General features: G+C 46.8%; 1 protein-coding gene across 6 annotated transcripts in view; it reads left to right on the top strand.

Moving 5' to 3' along the window:
* OPCML (opioid binding protein/cell adhesion molecule like) overlaps positions 1-17,276 on the top strand; it is a 1,073,077-nt gene that overhangs the window by 297,701 nt on the left and 758,100 nt on the right. The gene's annotated exons all lie outside the window — the stretch shown is intronic.

The raw sequence follows: 17,276 nt of genomic DNA, 5'->3' as shown, positions 1-17,276 counted from the left end.
CTACAAAGGATGGTGCAGCAGCTGGGAAATGCAGCTGCATCTTTACCCTCTGTGACCTTCTCTCCAGTCCAAAAGGAAGTTCAGCACCTTTTTTGGCCCATAATTTCTCTGGATATATTTCCACAAAACTTGCTGTTGATCTTTATAAAAGAAGCTCATCTGCTACGCAGTCCAATGTGGGATGGCCCATGGTTACCTGCAAGATCGGGCTAAGAGGAGCCCCAAAGGATGGCCCGAGTGCCCAGGTGCCATGACCGTGGAAGCAGGTGTTGTTTAGCAGAAGTCAACAACACTCCTGACACAATCCCAACTACAAAGGCAGTATATCCTAATTAACTGCAAATGCCTTGCTCATAAACCTGTCAGCATTGGGCTCTAATGTCTGTACTTTTAATGATGCATTTGATTAGAAGGTAATTTTATTCACTTGGTGGCAGTCAGACCTGTTTGGTGAGGGTCTCTTTCCCCTGCTCTTTCTTCACCTTCCCTCTCCTGTTCAAAACATTTATAAAATTGTGATGTTCGAAACTATCTGATAAGTAAATAAATAAATCTACAAAGTAATGTCATAATGTCTCCTCAACACCAGCCTGTGTGTGTGTGTGTGTGTGTGTGTGTGTGTGTGTGTGTGTGTTTACTGTGTAGGTAATGGGGTAAAGTGAAGTGTGATTTTTCTACTTTCCCATAGGGAAATCTCTTTCCAGATTCTCTGGAATCTCTTCTTTTCCAGCCTAATATTCTCTTCACTTCAAGTCCAAATAATTGACATGACTTCATAGTGCATCACATTTTACAAACTGATTCCATGTTCTTTTATTTCATTTACCTCTTGCAATAAACCCATGAGATAGTTGTGCCTCTGAAGAAGGAAAAGCAAGTCAGAGATGATATCATCTGTCTCGGGGACCCAGTCGTAAATCAGGAATTCAAAACCGACCCCAGTTTAAATCCCAGGCTTTCTCTACCACACCATATGCTTCTTTCCGAAGAATAGCTTTCTCTTTTTTCATTGAAAATGAAACCTGAGACTGACCCGCACTGGTAATTGTTGCTAGAGGACACTGAGAGCACGTGTGGCTGGGCACAATCAAGATTCTGGACCTCCTGGATCCCATTTCTTGCTGTGGATGCCTAAGGTCATGTTTAAGATAAGTAAAGGTCCAGACCTTGGGGTAAATCCAGGAGCCCATGTGAACTGTGCTTTGCCTCTCTCCCTCCCACCCCTCGTCCATCCTGTTCGTCCTGATGGTGCAGGTACTGATTCTACTCCCCCTCCTTACTTCTCTTGTCCTTGCATGTTTTCTACATGTATCAGCTCACTTAATCTACATGTAATGTAGGCACAGTATTACCCCCTGAAGGAATCTGCTCCCAAGGTCATCTAGCCCAAGGTTACAGAGCGGGGGGAGTAGAGGGGCTTCCAGTGTGACTTCATTGCCTGAGGTCTCCATTGCTGCTTATGTGAATCAGCATATTGCTAGCAGGTATCTGATGAGTTAGGTGCTATGAGAGGCTCCATGGGAGAAATAATACACAATTTTTAAGTTGGGATCCCAGAAGGAGAGTGCTTCTCTAAATTATCGTTTAATGTCTCTATGTCAAGGCACCACACACTTTCACCTAGGATTCTCTACACATAGCGGCCTGAGTATGGAGGGTTCTGTGTTGCTAACTCTCCTAACTTCTTTAGTAATTGAAGGTCGTAAAGGTTAAGCAGCTTTGATTCACGTGTTGGTTGGCGGTTGGTGGCAGTGCAGGGATTTGATCCCAGGTCTGGGGGTCTCGGGGCCGATCCTCACTCCACTTCACTGCACCTCTTGTCTGTATTCATCAAGGGGCAAAAGGGGAGAACAGCTTGCTCTACCCATCTCCTCAGAGCTTAATTTTTATTCTCAAATGTTTCAAGTCTAGCTGCTCTTTAGGTGGTTGATTATACTTCTATGAAATCTCCATTTGAAGGAAAATTGTATCATGTGTTAGGACAGCGAAGAGGAGAACTCAGGACCTTGCATTGCTTTGTATTATGTCGCCTTCCCTGATATTCTCTTGTGCAGCTAGCAGGGAGTCTGACACATTGAGTCAGACAGCCCCTTATTATTAAATCTGTTTGCAAATGTGTGGAAAGTGCCCTGCACACCCACCCTCGTTATGAGTGGTGGCAGGTCGTGGATATGAATCATAGGCTCCTAGAAGCACTTGCCTTCTCCCTTTCCTTAAATCAGATTGTCAACATTTCAGAAACTGTAATGGTAATAATGCCGGGCCCGCAGAGCCATTATGCCGCAGACTGCAACATCGGGGCACACCACTTTGAATAGGTGGACAGCTGGGTGAAAAAGATTCACCCTTCAGAGAAACAGCCTCCACCTCACCCCAGATGCGCTAAGATGGGGTGACTATGTGCATACCCTCTACTTTTATGATGCCCTTGATTGTATGGAATTAATTAACTGAGTTATGATCGCCAAACAGTCTAGAAATGCAAAGTGCGGGATAAGGGTTTGTTAAAAGTAAAAAAATCTCATAAACTAAGCAGGTTTGCGTGTGGTGGGTGCCCCGAGGGAAGGCCCCTTGGGAAAGCCTCTTGCTCTGATTCTGGTTCAAAGCCTGTGTTTTGTTCCTTAGATCAGCATCCCTCCCTTCCTCCGAGTCTACAGGGAGGTCAAGAGAGGGAGCGGAGGGGAAAGGAAGGAGGTAGGGCAGTTGAGGCTTCTCCATCATCTACATCTTAGGCGGGGATGCTACTTGGCTTTCATCTGACTGCCACGCAATTCGCCCCATCTTCATGCCACCACTACACCAAGATGAGAGTTTTCCTTTCCACTTAATTTGGAAAGTTGGGGTTTCTATACTTCTGCTAAAATTCATGCAGTTCTTCCTTCATTCAGAAAATCTCTGCAAGCAGCTGACTGTGGGCTGAGCAATAGTTAAGGCCCTATAAACGTGGTAGACAGAACTATACATCAGATGTATTGGGAGGCATTTTTCTCATCCTAGGAATTGATCATTTTTTCCAATTCTGGATAAAAATTGTAGCAGGGTATTTAATGAAATATCTAATATAATCAAAGCACTGCCTTAGACATTCAAGTGAGAATACACGCATGTAGTAGGGTTTAGTAAGTAAGGAAATCATATTCATACATACACACCATGAAACTGATAAGGCAGTACATGTTAACCACACTCCGTAAAGGGTTTTAGGGATTTTTTAAAAGAATTGAGAGTTCTAGGTGGGTTGGTCTGGGAAGGCTTCATGGAAGCGGTGAGAACAGGAGAGCCTTGGAGGTGCCAGAAACTTATACTCAACAACTCCTATGCTTTGGGTTTAGAACTGCTCTCCAATAATGAAATACATTTTAATTGAATGCTGAGCATCCTGTCCTTGCCCCAGGCAACCTGGTAACAGCAACTTTAACAAAAGAAAAGGAATTAAATAAGTCCAGTTGGCTTCCTGGCGCTTCCTTTGCCGTCTCTTTAATGCCCTGGACCTGCTTCTGAGCTGGCCTGCTCCAAGCCCAGTCCCTAGATGAAGCCTCCTCCTAGTTTTCTGGATTTTTTCTTGTAAGGAGAAATCTGGAGACGAAGTGCAAAAATTTACTGAGAATTATGGGGTGCCATTGGGACACTTTGGTTTTAAATTGAGACCTCAGCCCATAAAAAGTCTGCTGCAAGCCCAGAGGTTTGGCTTCAGAAATTAAGGACTGTCACTTTAAACTGATTTCCTCTTCCTGGGTCTGCTCTCCTGGCCCCAGCCTAAGGCAGAGAAGAAGGGATATTTTAAAGTGACAGGTTTAAACAGCCTCCATGTGTGCGGTGCAATCATTTTTCACGCGAAGCCTCCTGGGCTCGTGCTGAGGGGCCCTGCAGGATCCAATCTCCTTCTATAAATTCGTGGGAAGCCCCATGCTGCCTGGCAGCGAGAGCTGGCGGGAGGGGCTGCCTAAGGCAGGGTAAGGGAGCGAGACAGGAGGCCCCAAGAAAGGGAGGCTCCGCAGGGCACTGTGCCCTCAGGCCTCCTTGCACACCTGGGGAGCACCGCTGAGCACCAGTGGGCAGCTCAGGGCTAGCCCATCAGAGGTGCAGGGTGGGGACTCCATGAATGAAAGTCTATTTCCATGAGGTAGAGTGGAATGAGAACTGGAATTAGGAGCAGAAAGCTTGGTATCTAGCCTTATTTTGTTTTTGTTATTAAGATTTTATTTATTTATTTGACAGAGGGAGACACAGCGAGACAGGGAACACAAGCAGGGGGTGTGGGAGAAGGAGAAGCAGGCTTCCCGCAGAGCAGGGAGCCCGATGCGGGGCTCGATCCCAGGACCCTGGGATCAAGACCTGAGCCGAAGGCAGACACTTAACGACTGAGCCACCCAGGTGCCCCTAGCCCTATTTTGTTAAGTGCTTATGCTGTGTTGACCTTCACCAAGTTCTACCTTTCCAAACCTCAGCTTCCAGATCCCCCCGGGGGTGGGGGGAGGCTGTTTTAGCCCGGACGCTGGGGGTGAGGACACCTGCCACACTTGCCTCTCCTGTTCCTCCCGTTTCTGGGAGGAACAACTGAGCAGTGGATCTGAAAGCACTCTGTAAAGTGCAGCGCTGGACAAGTGAACGTCCTTTATGGTATCCTCACGGCAGTGCCCGCAGAACTGGACATGAGTGGTATGCCCCTAATTTGCTGTTCTCACTACACAGCAGTGAATGTGTCTCTCCTTAGCACTTCTGCCGCACCATTGCTAGAATTAATGAATAGGATACCTCCCACCCCAAGGGTGAAGGTCTCCTAATAAGGTTGGAAGCCTCAGCTAAGGAGTGGAATAACCCCAGTCCCAGCTCTACAGAGTCCCCAGGGGCCTGGCCTTGGCCATTGTCCTCTGGGCAGGAATGGACACTGAGCATGTTGCCCTCCAGGTCAGAGCCTGACCCAACTTTCCCTTGCGCGTGGCCACAAGGCCCAACTCCCGCCCCCAGCCTTAGATGGAAAGATTAAGTCCAGTTCTTGTTTGCTTGGATCCCGAAGCTGTCCCCGCTTGTCCTGTGGTGAGAAAAAAGCTGTCTGGGAGAGGTGGGCGGCTCCTGGCCACTGGCTGGCTCTGCTCCGCAGACGCCCTTCGTGCTGGGGGGGGGCCACAGAATCTCCAGACAAAGCCACAGGGAACCTCGTCTAACAGGTGGCGAGTGGAAGAACTGCCTTTTTTATTTCCCTTGCTTTAAAATCCTGTGATTTTTCTGAGCGATTCTTAGCTTGCCGGCTGAGCTTCGCAGCCACCGATATATTTAAACTTTCGGTATTAAAGATCTCAGAAGCCTCTCCCAGGAAATTACCTCCCCAGTTCAAGTAAGCCAGGTGCCCTCTTGAGACGTGTGGGATTCATGTCCCCAGCAAAAACCTCTCTCTTTTCAAACTGGGAGATGGCAGTGCATGGGCCTATTACTGGAAATAGATGCATTTATGAATTTCAACATCCTATTAGCGGTGATGATCTGACAAAATCACGAGAATGGAGATATTTGGGTGTACAGCTGACAGATGATTTATGTGCTCAGATATCACGAGGATGTAGAATGTGTCTCCAAAGAGGCCCTTCAGGAGATGGTGCGGGTGCAGCCTGGGGGGGCGCAGGGTTCCCAGCATTATGACACAGGGTGCCTCAGAGTTCACGGGGCCCCTTCAGGACGTTCGTAACGACGATGCCCGGGCAATGACACAGAGAGGTGTGCGAGTACGGGTAGGGAGGGGCAGCTCGTGGGGACAGCACTCGCCGCTCACGCACCGGTCTCCTTGAAACAGGTTTGAGCTGGCACAGGCAGATCAAGCCAAGGTAAATTTCTTTTCCTCAGATGTAATAATTTAACTGGAATTGATAAAATGAAATATATTTTGGAATCACTATCTACTCCAGTGAGATTGGATCATGACAAGAATATATTGAGTTATGAATGTCTAAATGTGGCCGCCGAGGGACTCTCTCTCCCGGTGTCCATTGGACATGGGCCCTGCTATTATTAATTGCCTGATTTGGGCTCCCATGGCTGTGTTGACTGTTTATTCAACCCATTCTCCCTCCCTTTTCCCCCAGAGCAGAGAGTTACCTAGATCTTTATTGGCTTTTATGCCGTCTCAAGCTCCATCCATAAGAGAAAAATTGAATTGGTCCCATTAGCTTGATTTTAGTAGCCATGGAGAAGGTAATGGATTCCAGGCCTGCTTGCCATTTAATTTAGATGTTAAAATCTTGCATATGATTGACCTAGATACATCACTCCTGCTGCCTTAGAGAGTTGGAAGTGCACAGGAGGGGGTACCGTCAGCCCTTGTAGGTCATCAGTGACCCCATTTGTGAAATACCTAGTTAATTAAGCAAAGATGGTCACCAAATTGAATCCCCTCAGGGATAGAAGAAAGAGATTGGGGAGACAATCGGTCATAGCGGGCTCTCTTCATCTCAACCAGCATCATCTGAAGTAGATAAAAAGACGCGTGCTTTGTCCTGATGGGAATAGAGCAAACCACCCCTCCCCCCACCCTACCGACTCACACACAAATTGCAGGGTTTTAGAACCATGGACCACAGCTCCATGAGGACAAGAACCATGCCTGGCAGGTTCACTGCCATATCCACAGGGTGTATTCCTGCACCTAACTGGGGTGGGGGTGGGAGCCGGCTGGAGGGAGCAGCGGTGTGGAGATTTAGGACGTATTTGTTGGAGAAACCATAGGGTTTAGATAATTTGGGCTATGTCCAATCTACCTATTCTTCAGCTTAATCTCCTACTCACAGAGGGCTCTATAGCCAACCTGGAAGCTTTCAAATCCCAGCTTTGCCATTTAAGTGCTGTGTAACCTTCTACGAGTCACTCAGCCTCTCTGTGCAGTTTCCTCATCTGTAAAATGTCATCCCTAATAATATATACCGCATAGGGCTTTTTGTGGATTAAAATACTTATTGCATGAAAAGGTCTTTGAAGAATATTTAGTGTCCATTATAAACATGTTAGTGTCAACTGCTATTATTATTAAACGGTGCTTCCAACTTGCTTTTCATTCATCTGTCCTTATGCCTAATTAAGATGGGAAACTCCAACTTATCAGAATTTTCAATCTATTTTGCTATAACTTAAAGCTCTTTTCCTTACACTGATCTCACAGAGGTAACGCAAATCCTCTATCAAAGCTACCTGGGTGACCGTGGATAAGTAAGTCCCTGTTCTCTGTGGGGCTCAGTTTTGCTTTGTTTTGTGTAATGTGGAGGCCAAGCTAGATGATCTCCAGAAGACTCTTTCAGCCGCACTGTAGTGATTATAGGCCACGGGAGCAGCACCTACACTTAAATTATGTACCTGGGCCCTGGTATAAGTGCTTTTCTTCTATTAACTCATTTAATTCATACAAAAATCCCACTGAGGAATTTCAGTTTCTATCTTCATCCTAAAGATGAGGGAGCTGAGGCACAGAGAGGTCAAGGAGCTTGCCATGGTTGCCCAGACAATGAGTAGAGGAGCCAATATTTGGATCAAGGAGAGAGTCTGTGAGGGTATGAAATAGAATCAATACCTCTATGGTTTTGTTAGTATGGTTTTGTGAATCTTCCTGAACTACGGAAAAATCTAGAAATCAGAGTATCTCTACTCTGTTGGCTTTATACAGTGACCTGACCTTGGCATCAAATAATATTTTCCATCCATAAATAGCAAAGCACATCACTGCCAAATAAATGAGGGAATATTTGCCACTGTGAAAATGCCCCAACAAGCTGAGTTATTACTACTGTGTCATGATTATAACAAGAATAATGTGCATTTATGGAACACTTTATGTCCTCCAAGTACTCATGGCTGTCCTAATTAGGCAGCCTGTTGACACATTCCCAGGAGATGTCTGCAAATGTTTATTTCAATGTTTCAGTGCCAGGAAACTTTAAAGTACCTCTCAGCTTAGGATGGAGGGTCGGGGAAGAGAGGTATGGGAAATCCAGCAAGGCTGAGCCCCAAAGAATGACTGAATAAGGATCAGACCTAATATGTTAGAAAGGCAATACTTGATCCAATTCTCTTTGGACTATGTAAATCAAAAGTTAATTACTGGGAGGATGCCATTTGTATTTTTATTGCTCTATTTACATTTTATGAAACCATCTGGTATCATTAATATGCTCAAAGTCAGTTTAGTTTTATTTGTAATTTTACAGCAAAAGAAAAAGCTCATTCTTCCTCAAGTGGGAGAAACCACAGGCCTGGCGGAGGAAGGTGACCGGCATGGGTGTGGTATTGGCTGGAACAGTGACCAATGAAGTGGCTCCTTGGCTTCTCTTTGGGTGGGATCTGGGCAGGTTTGGGGGGTCCTGGCAGCTTTTTGACTGGCTTGGTCACTTGGAAGGAGGGAGGTGCTCTGAGCCGAGGGATAATCTGTATTTCTGGGATGTGGATAACTTGTTAAGAGTTGTACAATGACAGGTTGAAGACCAGTAGAACAAGCCCACCAGCTGCCCTTTCCGGGCACCAAGCTACAGTGAGCCGGTCCAAAATATCACTGTCTCCAACCAGGCCCATCTGCGGCGCATCCCAGGGGCCACACACATGGATGGAACCTACAAGCCCTCTTGTTCTTTTTCTCTTGTTCAGCTTCCCTAGGACACAGCTGAGTGGCCCCCTTGGAGGTGGTTAGGGAGATGAGAAACCACCTCCGGCCACTCTTGGCACAGGGACTCATGGCAAAATGCTGCCTCCCATTCTCGACCCAAAGTGAGCAGCTGCTGGAGGATTACAAAGCACTGGACCTTCTCGTTTTCATTTTAAATGTTATCTCAGCTGGGCAGTTCTTGCAAATGAGCTCTTCACCCTCCCTTCCTCTCTAATTCCACCCCCCACCCCCCAACCACCACCGTACACTCTACGCAAATATGCTTCGGCCAAAACCAGGGCCTACAAGTGGTGCACATTAACTAAATTGCAGCTTACTGGCTACGTTGGTGATGTTCCCAGATTGAGTTCCTCTGGCTTAACACTTGGATGCTAATGACAGGAGCTGGTGGGTCAGATGTGACAGAGGGATAGCCTTCAAAATCGAAATGGCAAGAGTTAGCATCGCAGAACTTCGGTTTTAAACTAGTTCATGGATCCATAAGTAAGGTACGGTGGGGATGCATTTTTTTTTTTAAACAGTGGAAACATCTTTCTTTCTGCTACAGAAAAACTTGTACTTCATAACTGTCTGCAATCGTACCCTGCAGGTTTCAGAAACACAAAACAAAACCTTTTATTGATTCTGCCAAAAAATAACCGTAGTTTCTTTCTCTAAGTGATCCCCCAGTGCAGTTTCTTCCCTGTGACCCCTGTCTCCATAGTTTTCCTGACTCTGCCGCCTCCTTCCATCCAGTTTTTTTCTCTGCTACAAGATATGAATGGGGGGAGAAGGATCAGAGGCTTTGAACAGGAAAAAGAAATGAGAAAAACAGAACAAAAACACTGTACGTGCTTGATCATTTCTACCAGATACTACAACTGCTTGGGACCCAGAAAGAATGTTTTGTCCTTCCTTCCCTACTCCCAGCTGGAGGCCATTTCCACATCTGAAACCACCGCACCAGGCCATGAACAAGGACAATGGTCAAGGCCCTGAACTCTATCAGTGGGCACCTGAGAGTCAGGGCCTGATCTGGTGCTCCATGAGGATCGGTGCGGAGACGCCTTCTCTCCCCCCCCAATGAGGCACCATTGCTCCTGCCTGAACTGGTCAGGGCCCGGCTGCCCAGCTCTTGGCAGGATGTCACCCTTTGCTCTGATGCTTGTAGTTTCAAGATTTGGTATTCTCCAAGCAAATTCCAAATGTCCGACATCTGTGAATCTGGGACCTGGGGAGGGCTGATCAGGTGCTCTTATAATTCCAAGTGCTGTCCAACCTACCCTTTTGTCTCCTCCTGTCACTGTGCAGCCCATGTTTGATTCATGATGGGGCCCTCCGCTCCTCACGCCAACCCTCCCTTCTTGCCCCCTTACGCTTCCACGCATGTCCAATTTAATCCTCTCCTCCTTCCTTTGGCATCTGGTTTATTTTGTATATAAACTGCTGATGCAAATGTCCAAAATAAATTATGCTGAATAATAGATGAAGACAGCTACATAATTTATAATGCTAGAGGCCAGACAGAGCTGCATGGGCTGTGTTCAGGCCGACGGCCCCTCCTCAGCTGCTTACCACAGCCTACTGGGTGTTTACAGCTTTAATGTATAGCTCTGTACCAACAGAGCCCCGTGTCTGTGGCTCAGACGGTCTTCCTTGAGGTGTGTGTCTGCCCTAGCACGGACCCAGACTCCTCTGCCCAAGCCGCAGCTGCGTACTCCTAGAAAGAGTGCATGCCACACCTGCCCATCAGCCCAGACCCTCGACCTGGCTCTTCCAGTATCCCTGGCCTCCCATCCGGCAAGCCCCACCCTGTGCTCTAACCACCACCCTGCACCTCTGTCCCCACTCCCAAGTCCTCTTCCTCAGTTTCTCATCTAGCCCTGGCCTCTGCGCTGTTTCAGCTTCTTGTGTACCCTTCCACTCACACTTCCGTGGCAACTGGGTCGTTCATGGGCCTATGAATTTCCCCAGACATCATCTTCGCTGGGGCACATCAGCTCTGATCACTCACAGTCCCAGAACCCCCTCGAGTGTGTGGGACTGCTGGGCCTGGACTGGCAGCAGGCCATGCACCTGGGGACTCACAAGTCTTGCCCATTTGCCCTGACCTTGGGAAGCTGCAGGTTGGGGGGGAAGTACACAGCATTGGAGTTGCAAAGGGGAAGAGCAAGTGTCCTTCAGTTTTGCAAACTCAAAGAGCCAGCTCTGCCTATAGAAGATATCTTCAGAAGAAGAGAATATCAGTAATTTTTCCCAGTCGTTGGTGTCATGTGATAATTGAGGATTGTGGAATGGCTCAGATCACAGCACCACGTGATCGCCTAACAAGAAATCTGAGTTGTGTAATTATGAGAGCAAATTCACACAGGTCAAAACTCATTAGCCAAAGTGTAAAAACAATATTCTGTGATAATACGTCATTCTCTGTGTAGCCATGCACATTCAGCTTAATTCCTGTCATGCCTTTGCACCATCAGCAGATGTGACACCCTCCCCATGTGTGCATCCCTCTCACTGCCTTGTACCTTTGCATACGTGGCAGGTCTCTGACCCGGGAGCTGGGACCCAGGGCTGTGGGCACTGTGCTAAGAGATTCTGAGTTTCCCAAATGCCCACTGTGGGCGAGGAACTGTGTTGGCACAGGGAGAAGTGTTATCTAATTCACACCTTAAACAACTTGGGGAGCTGGTGTTTGCTCCGTGTTCCCGAGAAGGAAACGGGGCTTTGACCCAAGCAATGGTGCTCAGATCTCACAGCTGGCTGGTGAGCGAGATGGGGATTTGGGACGCCACAGAAACAGTCAGGGAGCAGGAGGCCGAGGTGTCTTCCGGGATCCAGTTTTCCTCATAGGTACCAACCTACATCACACGGTGGGACCCTCTGCATCCTGCGCTTCTGAGGGAGCAGTGGATGGAGCATTACCAACCACAGGCTCAAAAGTGGTGACCTGTCAGACTCTTGCTGTGTCACATAGACAAGTGACTGGGACAGCAGCTGCATTTGAGAAGGCCTTCTGAGCATTAGAAAATAGTCTGGGGTTCTAAAAAAGGAAAGCAGGTTCAGGCCATGACGATAGTTGTGGAATGATTTCAGATTCTCATTTCCAACAGAAAGATGGAAGGGCCATATAACTGTGAGATTAGTTCTGTCCATTTTCACGTCTGTGACTCACCAGCAAGGCCTGGGGGATCTTGCACTGCTGAGTAGAGAATCCAGACAAAAACAGTTTTGTAAACACACCCCAAGAGGGGCCAGGGCCTCTGGATCTGGGGACTTTTTATGCATTTAGAGGCTCCTCTGGCTCCCTTGGAGTTGTGGCTTACACATGGAGGACGGGATTTGTGAGTGGGACTTTGCTGTCTGAGACTTTGGGAGAGAGGTTAGTGGTGGTGGAGGTGGAATATCTGAATGATTTTAAGACCTGAAATAAGAACAGCCTCAGGCAGACAGAAAACATCCAGCATTTGCTATCCTTAAGCAGGCTAAAGTGACTTGTGTCTCTTGAAGATCCATACGCTTGCCACATGTCTGGAAGGCACAGGGACGGCCAAGGAGGCCTCCCCTCCTCTGGCCTCTGACTCCCAGGGATCCAGGTGCCTGTAGCCCCTCTCTTGGAGACTCCTGGCTGACAGCTTGGAAGCCCTAGGAAAGCAAGGGCAACTGTGAAGAAACTGCTTCAGAAGAAGAGTTGGAGCCCTGGCTTTTCTGTGACCTTCACTCCTATTTGATTTCCTAATGCACTTCTCAGGTTAATGCCTCCAACACAGCTCCTTGATGACTAATTCTCAAATGATTCACATGCAAAAATTAGACACCCGGTGTACCACTCCTCTCCCAGACTAGATAAAGAAGCCATTTGCCCCTCCTGTCTGGCATGCTTTTCATCTGTCAAACAAGTGCTCCCACTGGGACTTGGTGGCCTAGGGCATACCTGTCCTATCTCCCGCTGCAGAAGCTGGGGAAAACCTCACCTGCTAGACTCCAGCATTCAACTGCGCAGTTTGGAAGAGTCTCAGGGTTGATGGAACTGATGGATATTATAATATTTGGCCAAGGAATAATGACACAGCCTGTCAAGGATACAGGGTAACATTGAATAGAAATGATGTTACTGTAACCACTTTGTAGTCAGAATCTGATCAGCATGAGCAGTTAGCAGGATTTTTCAACTCTGGCATTATTGACAGTTTGAGCTGTGTATTTCTCTGCGATGGGGACTGTCCTGTGCCTACAGTATTTAATAGTGTCCCTGATGTCTACCCGGTAGATGCCAGTATCACCACCTGCCCCCAGTTGCTACAGCCCCAAAGTGTCTCCAGACATTGTCAAATGTCCTCCAGGAAGCAAAGCTGTTGATAACCACTGAGGTTAGTAATGTCAGCCTTCTCCATCAGAGCTACACAAAGTGAGGTCCTGGGACAGGTAGCAGTGGTGTCATCTGGGGGCTTGTAAGAAATGCAAATTTTCACCTCACACCCAGACCTCGCGAAGCAGAAGTTCTGGCTCTGGGACTCAGGGGTTTACGTTTTAATAAGCCTTCCAGGTAATTCCTATCCATGCAAAAATTTGAGATATAGTGCCACAAGTACCCACTTGCTCTCCATGGCTATTGGAATGGTTTTAATTAAATTAACTAAAATTAAAAATTCAGTTTCTCAGTTGCTCTAGCCACATTTCAAATGCTCAGTAGCCGCCTGTAACTGGTGGCTACCAATATGGGATAAGGTAGTTATAGAACATTTTCATCACTGCAGAAAAGTTCTACTGGAGTGCACTGTTTTCCACCATAATGAAGTTGCTGCCAAAATGTGGATGCCTCCAAGAACCATCAGACTGTCACTTTTGCTATCAGCCAAGTCTTATGGAATAGGCACCGGCTACCTTCTGGTATTATGTAGCTAGTTATAGAAGCAAACTGAGAGAAGCCGCATTTCTTCCACCCCTAGATTTGCATGTAAGATAGATATAACAGCATCTGCCTCCCCCAGGGCCTATCTATGGTAACAGTCAAGGCAACTGGCCAGAGGAACATAAAGTTTGGGATAAACTACATAATACAAAGCAGGCCTAAATCTTACTTTAAGGCAACACATTAGGGTAGGGAAATAAAAACAATTATAAATCCAACTACTATCCCATGAATAATAAAGGACACAGGCGCGTGGTGTCAGGTACTTTGCTGGGGCACTGGGCTTCCTGGTGGGATGATGGGGACTAGCTCATTCTACTGCCTGTCCCACTGGCCCCTGTACAACTGATGAACTCGGAAGAGCACTAATCCCCAAGACTTCTGAGAACTCATTGTGGGGCTCTTACTCTAGCAAACCCGTAAGTAGAGCTTAGCATGCTCCAGAGGAAGACATAATAATTCTCATGGCACCAAACTTGCAGGCAGTCCCTGGACTAGGGTAACTGTAGCACGAGTGCCACCACTGCCCCCTGCCGTGCCTCCCGCAGACATCATAAGTCAATCCTAGATGCAGCCAGTACCAGCCAATCCACATTTAGACTCACAGGAGGACACCGGTTCACAGTCTCTGAGTTGAAAGTCAGACTCTCTTATCTGCCTCAGTTTCCTTCTGGAAAACCCAAACGCAACTAGCCTGTACAACAGGATGCTCTACTTCATTTCTCCTTTAGGGACCAGAGATGTGTTTCTTGGCTTCTAGAAGGCAATCACTTAATGTTCATGTCCTCATTCCTTCTCTATGGACAAACCCTTTCTTTCGGCACGAGCTGTAATTCGCTGTCCCTCACGAAGCTGCCAGGCCCCCCGGAGCTGCACAGACATAAGTCCCCAGCTGAGTTACTCCTGGGTTGGTTGATTCCAATTTGGATTATACCAAGCCTGGAGTTCTCTATGATTTATTCTCAACTACAAATGAAATAAAATAAGACCTATAAAAAGTGCACAGGACATTCCCACCCCGATCTGCAACAGTTTCAGCAAGACCTTCTCTGCAGGAACCCAGTCTTGAGTGAAATCTGCTCAGTGAGGAAAAGCTCTTAAACCTCTGCCAGACAGCCCAGTGGGCTCAGTGTTATTTGTCTCCAGCCTCCCTCATCTCCCCTGAGACAGGCTGGAAAAGGGCTTCACTGAACAAGAAAATGTAAAAGGCACTGACCCCCTCAGCCTGGCTGCAGCGGCTGGCCGGCTGGAGCACCCACCACCCAGGCTGACGGTTCCTCCCGCTGCTGTCTGGCTGGCTCATTCCTCTGGTCACTGTCTTAAGTGCTGTGATCCTGTGAAAGTGTCTTCTTCTTGGACCCCACTCCGGTCCCCCCACTGTGCTTAAATTAGAAGTACTTTGAAGCATAAGAACAGGCAGTGAGCTTCTGGTATGCTCATTTTCCAGAGGCCCCAGGAGTCCAAGACCCGAACAAGACAATGGGCTTCCATTCTACCCATGGGAAGGGGCGAGACTGATGAGCAATTAAAAGAATGAGGGTTCATCCCTGGTGATCTGTTTGTGGGGGAGTGCAGGGGGACAGCAAAAGGGCTGCAGCAGCAGACAACGGTGCTAGAGAATTCTAGCCAAGAGAGATTGTGAAGGTTGACTGGAAACCAGAGGGACAGGTATGTTTGGTGGAAATGGGCCACAGATCTAAAAGTGAGGGACTGTCCCCAGTCTCTGAAAGGAAATGACCAAGTTCCTACAAAGAGGAGAAATGAGTATAGTCAGTTGACTTGGGTGAAAATCTTATTCTTCAACACAAGCTACAGATTATACCAAGCCAAGCCATGTGCTCTGATTAGCTCTATTTCTGACACACAGTATTTGCTTATGGCTGTATACACATTTATACAATTATTTATTTGTACCATATATACTGATACATAGACTACATATGTTTGTATATAAATTACCTATATATGCATACATCTATAGGACACATATATTTGTATATATACATACAAATATAAATACATACATATAAATACATATATGTACACCACAATACATATATATACACCACATAAAGATCTGGCTGCAAAATGCATATGTATATACATATTCGTTCATATAAATGAACCTATGGGCAAATTATGACATGATAATCAAAAAGGCATAGTCTTTGCATTCAGATAGTTTCAATTTTGAGTCCCAGTTCTGTCACTTAGGGAAGGTGTTCCCTCGGGTGGATTATTTAATTGAGCCTTAATTTCCTGTTCTGAAAGTAGGCGTAATGGCACATATAAATTTCATACAGACGTTATAAGCAGTAATATAGTGAATATAAAACATACGGAGCAGGCGATGAATGGCCGATATAGCTATGTTCCCACCTTTCCTGCTACTACATCTAGTTGAAGAATGACTCTCTTATTCTCTTGGGTGGGTAATGAAAATAGGGCAGAGTTGGTGGCATTTCTGTTTGAGGTGTTCCAAATAAATTCATCCATTATGTACCATCCAGAGGGTTCCTAAGGGATATCTTCTTCTTCTTCTTCTTTTTTAATCAAGTTGCTTCTATTGCAAGAATGACTCATTCCTATTTTATAACTGGGTGATTTATTGGAGGCGTTCCCTGTTGGGGTTTATAAAACACAAGGGTGCAGGTGACAGCTTGTAAATCCAGTTTCCGGGAGGTAAATGTCAGCTGCATACAAAGGAGAACTTCCTAAGAAAGTTGCTTCCGGGGGAAGTGGGTTCCATGTCATACAAAATGCTTCGGCAGAGGAAGAGCAATCGTATGTGGGAATTTAAATATCAGATGAGGGTTGCACTACATATTTTTTGAGGGCCCCTTGGAACAAGAAATCCACATATTCCCTGGCTTTTTAGACAGTGCCTTCTGAATGCGGTCTGCTGTGATTGCCGTATTACCTGCACACCTACACCCACCCCACTTCCCTCCTGGTGGCCTCTATTCATCAGTTACAAGGCCTTGAAGGAATCCAATAGTGAGGAGGTGAGATTACATTCTGAGGAAATGGGTAAACTGAAATGGGGCTGGGATTGAACTCAACCGGGCAGCCAGCTTCATTTAGCGGCTAGTGCAGTCTTATTAGGAAAATGCAGTGATCCAGAACAGCAGCTCTTGCCTGCTTTCCTGGTGGCGGGGCCGGGCACCCTGCAGGTGGAGGAGGCAACCCTTTGCACTTTGCTTTGGGCTGCCTCCCTGCCAGGACCACAAGCCTAGGCTCAGCTCCCTTTAGAGATCAAAGTGGATGTCCGCATGCAATTCAGCCCCTGCCTGCCATGTCTGTTCTCTGGGAGCTTCCTTCCAGGTGAATTTCTTCCCTTGTCTCACTAAGTGTTCCCTCAGGCCATTTCTGATATATGTTTCTCTTCACCAGTCTAAAGGTAAAAACATGTTGCAGTGGACCCTGGGAATAGAACGTAGAATACACTGAGTTTCAAGATCAGAACAGTCATGAAGGGAAATTAGAAAATGATGTATGAAGTACATTTGAAATATCCATGAAGACAGTATCTGTCCCTGTGAGGACAGACAGCAAATGAATAAGGATAGGTGGGAGCAACTCAAACAGCAGCAATGCAGGTTCCTCTTGCTAAAAAGAATGACTGGAGTTCATAAGATTTCCACCCCAGCTATTAGTAACCTCACAAGCCCCAAGAGATGGATGTTTCTGCATTTTTTCAATCCTCAGGCTCTCCTCTCATGCTCTATCTCTCTGTCTCTGCCTATT

The sequence above is a fragment of the Phoca vitulina genome, unplaced genomic scaffold (genome assembly GCF_004348235.1).
Source record: "Phoca vitulina isolate PV1807 unplaced genomic scaffold, GSC_HSeal_1.0 scaffold34, whole genome shotgun sequence".
Classification (NCBI taxonomy): Eukaryota; Metazoa; Chordata; class Mammalia; order Carnivora; family Phocidae; genus Phoca; species Phoca vitulina.
This window is presented reverse-complemented; position numbering and strand designations above follow the sequence as displayed.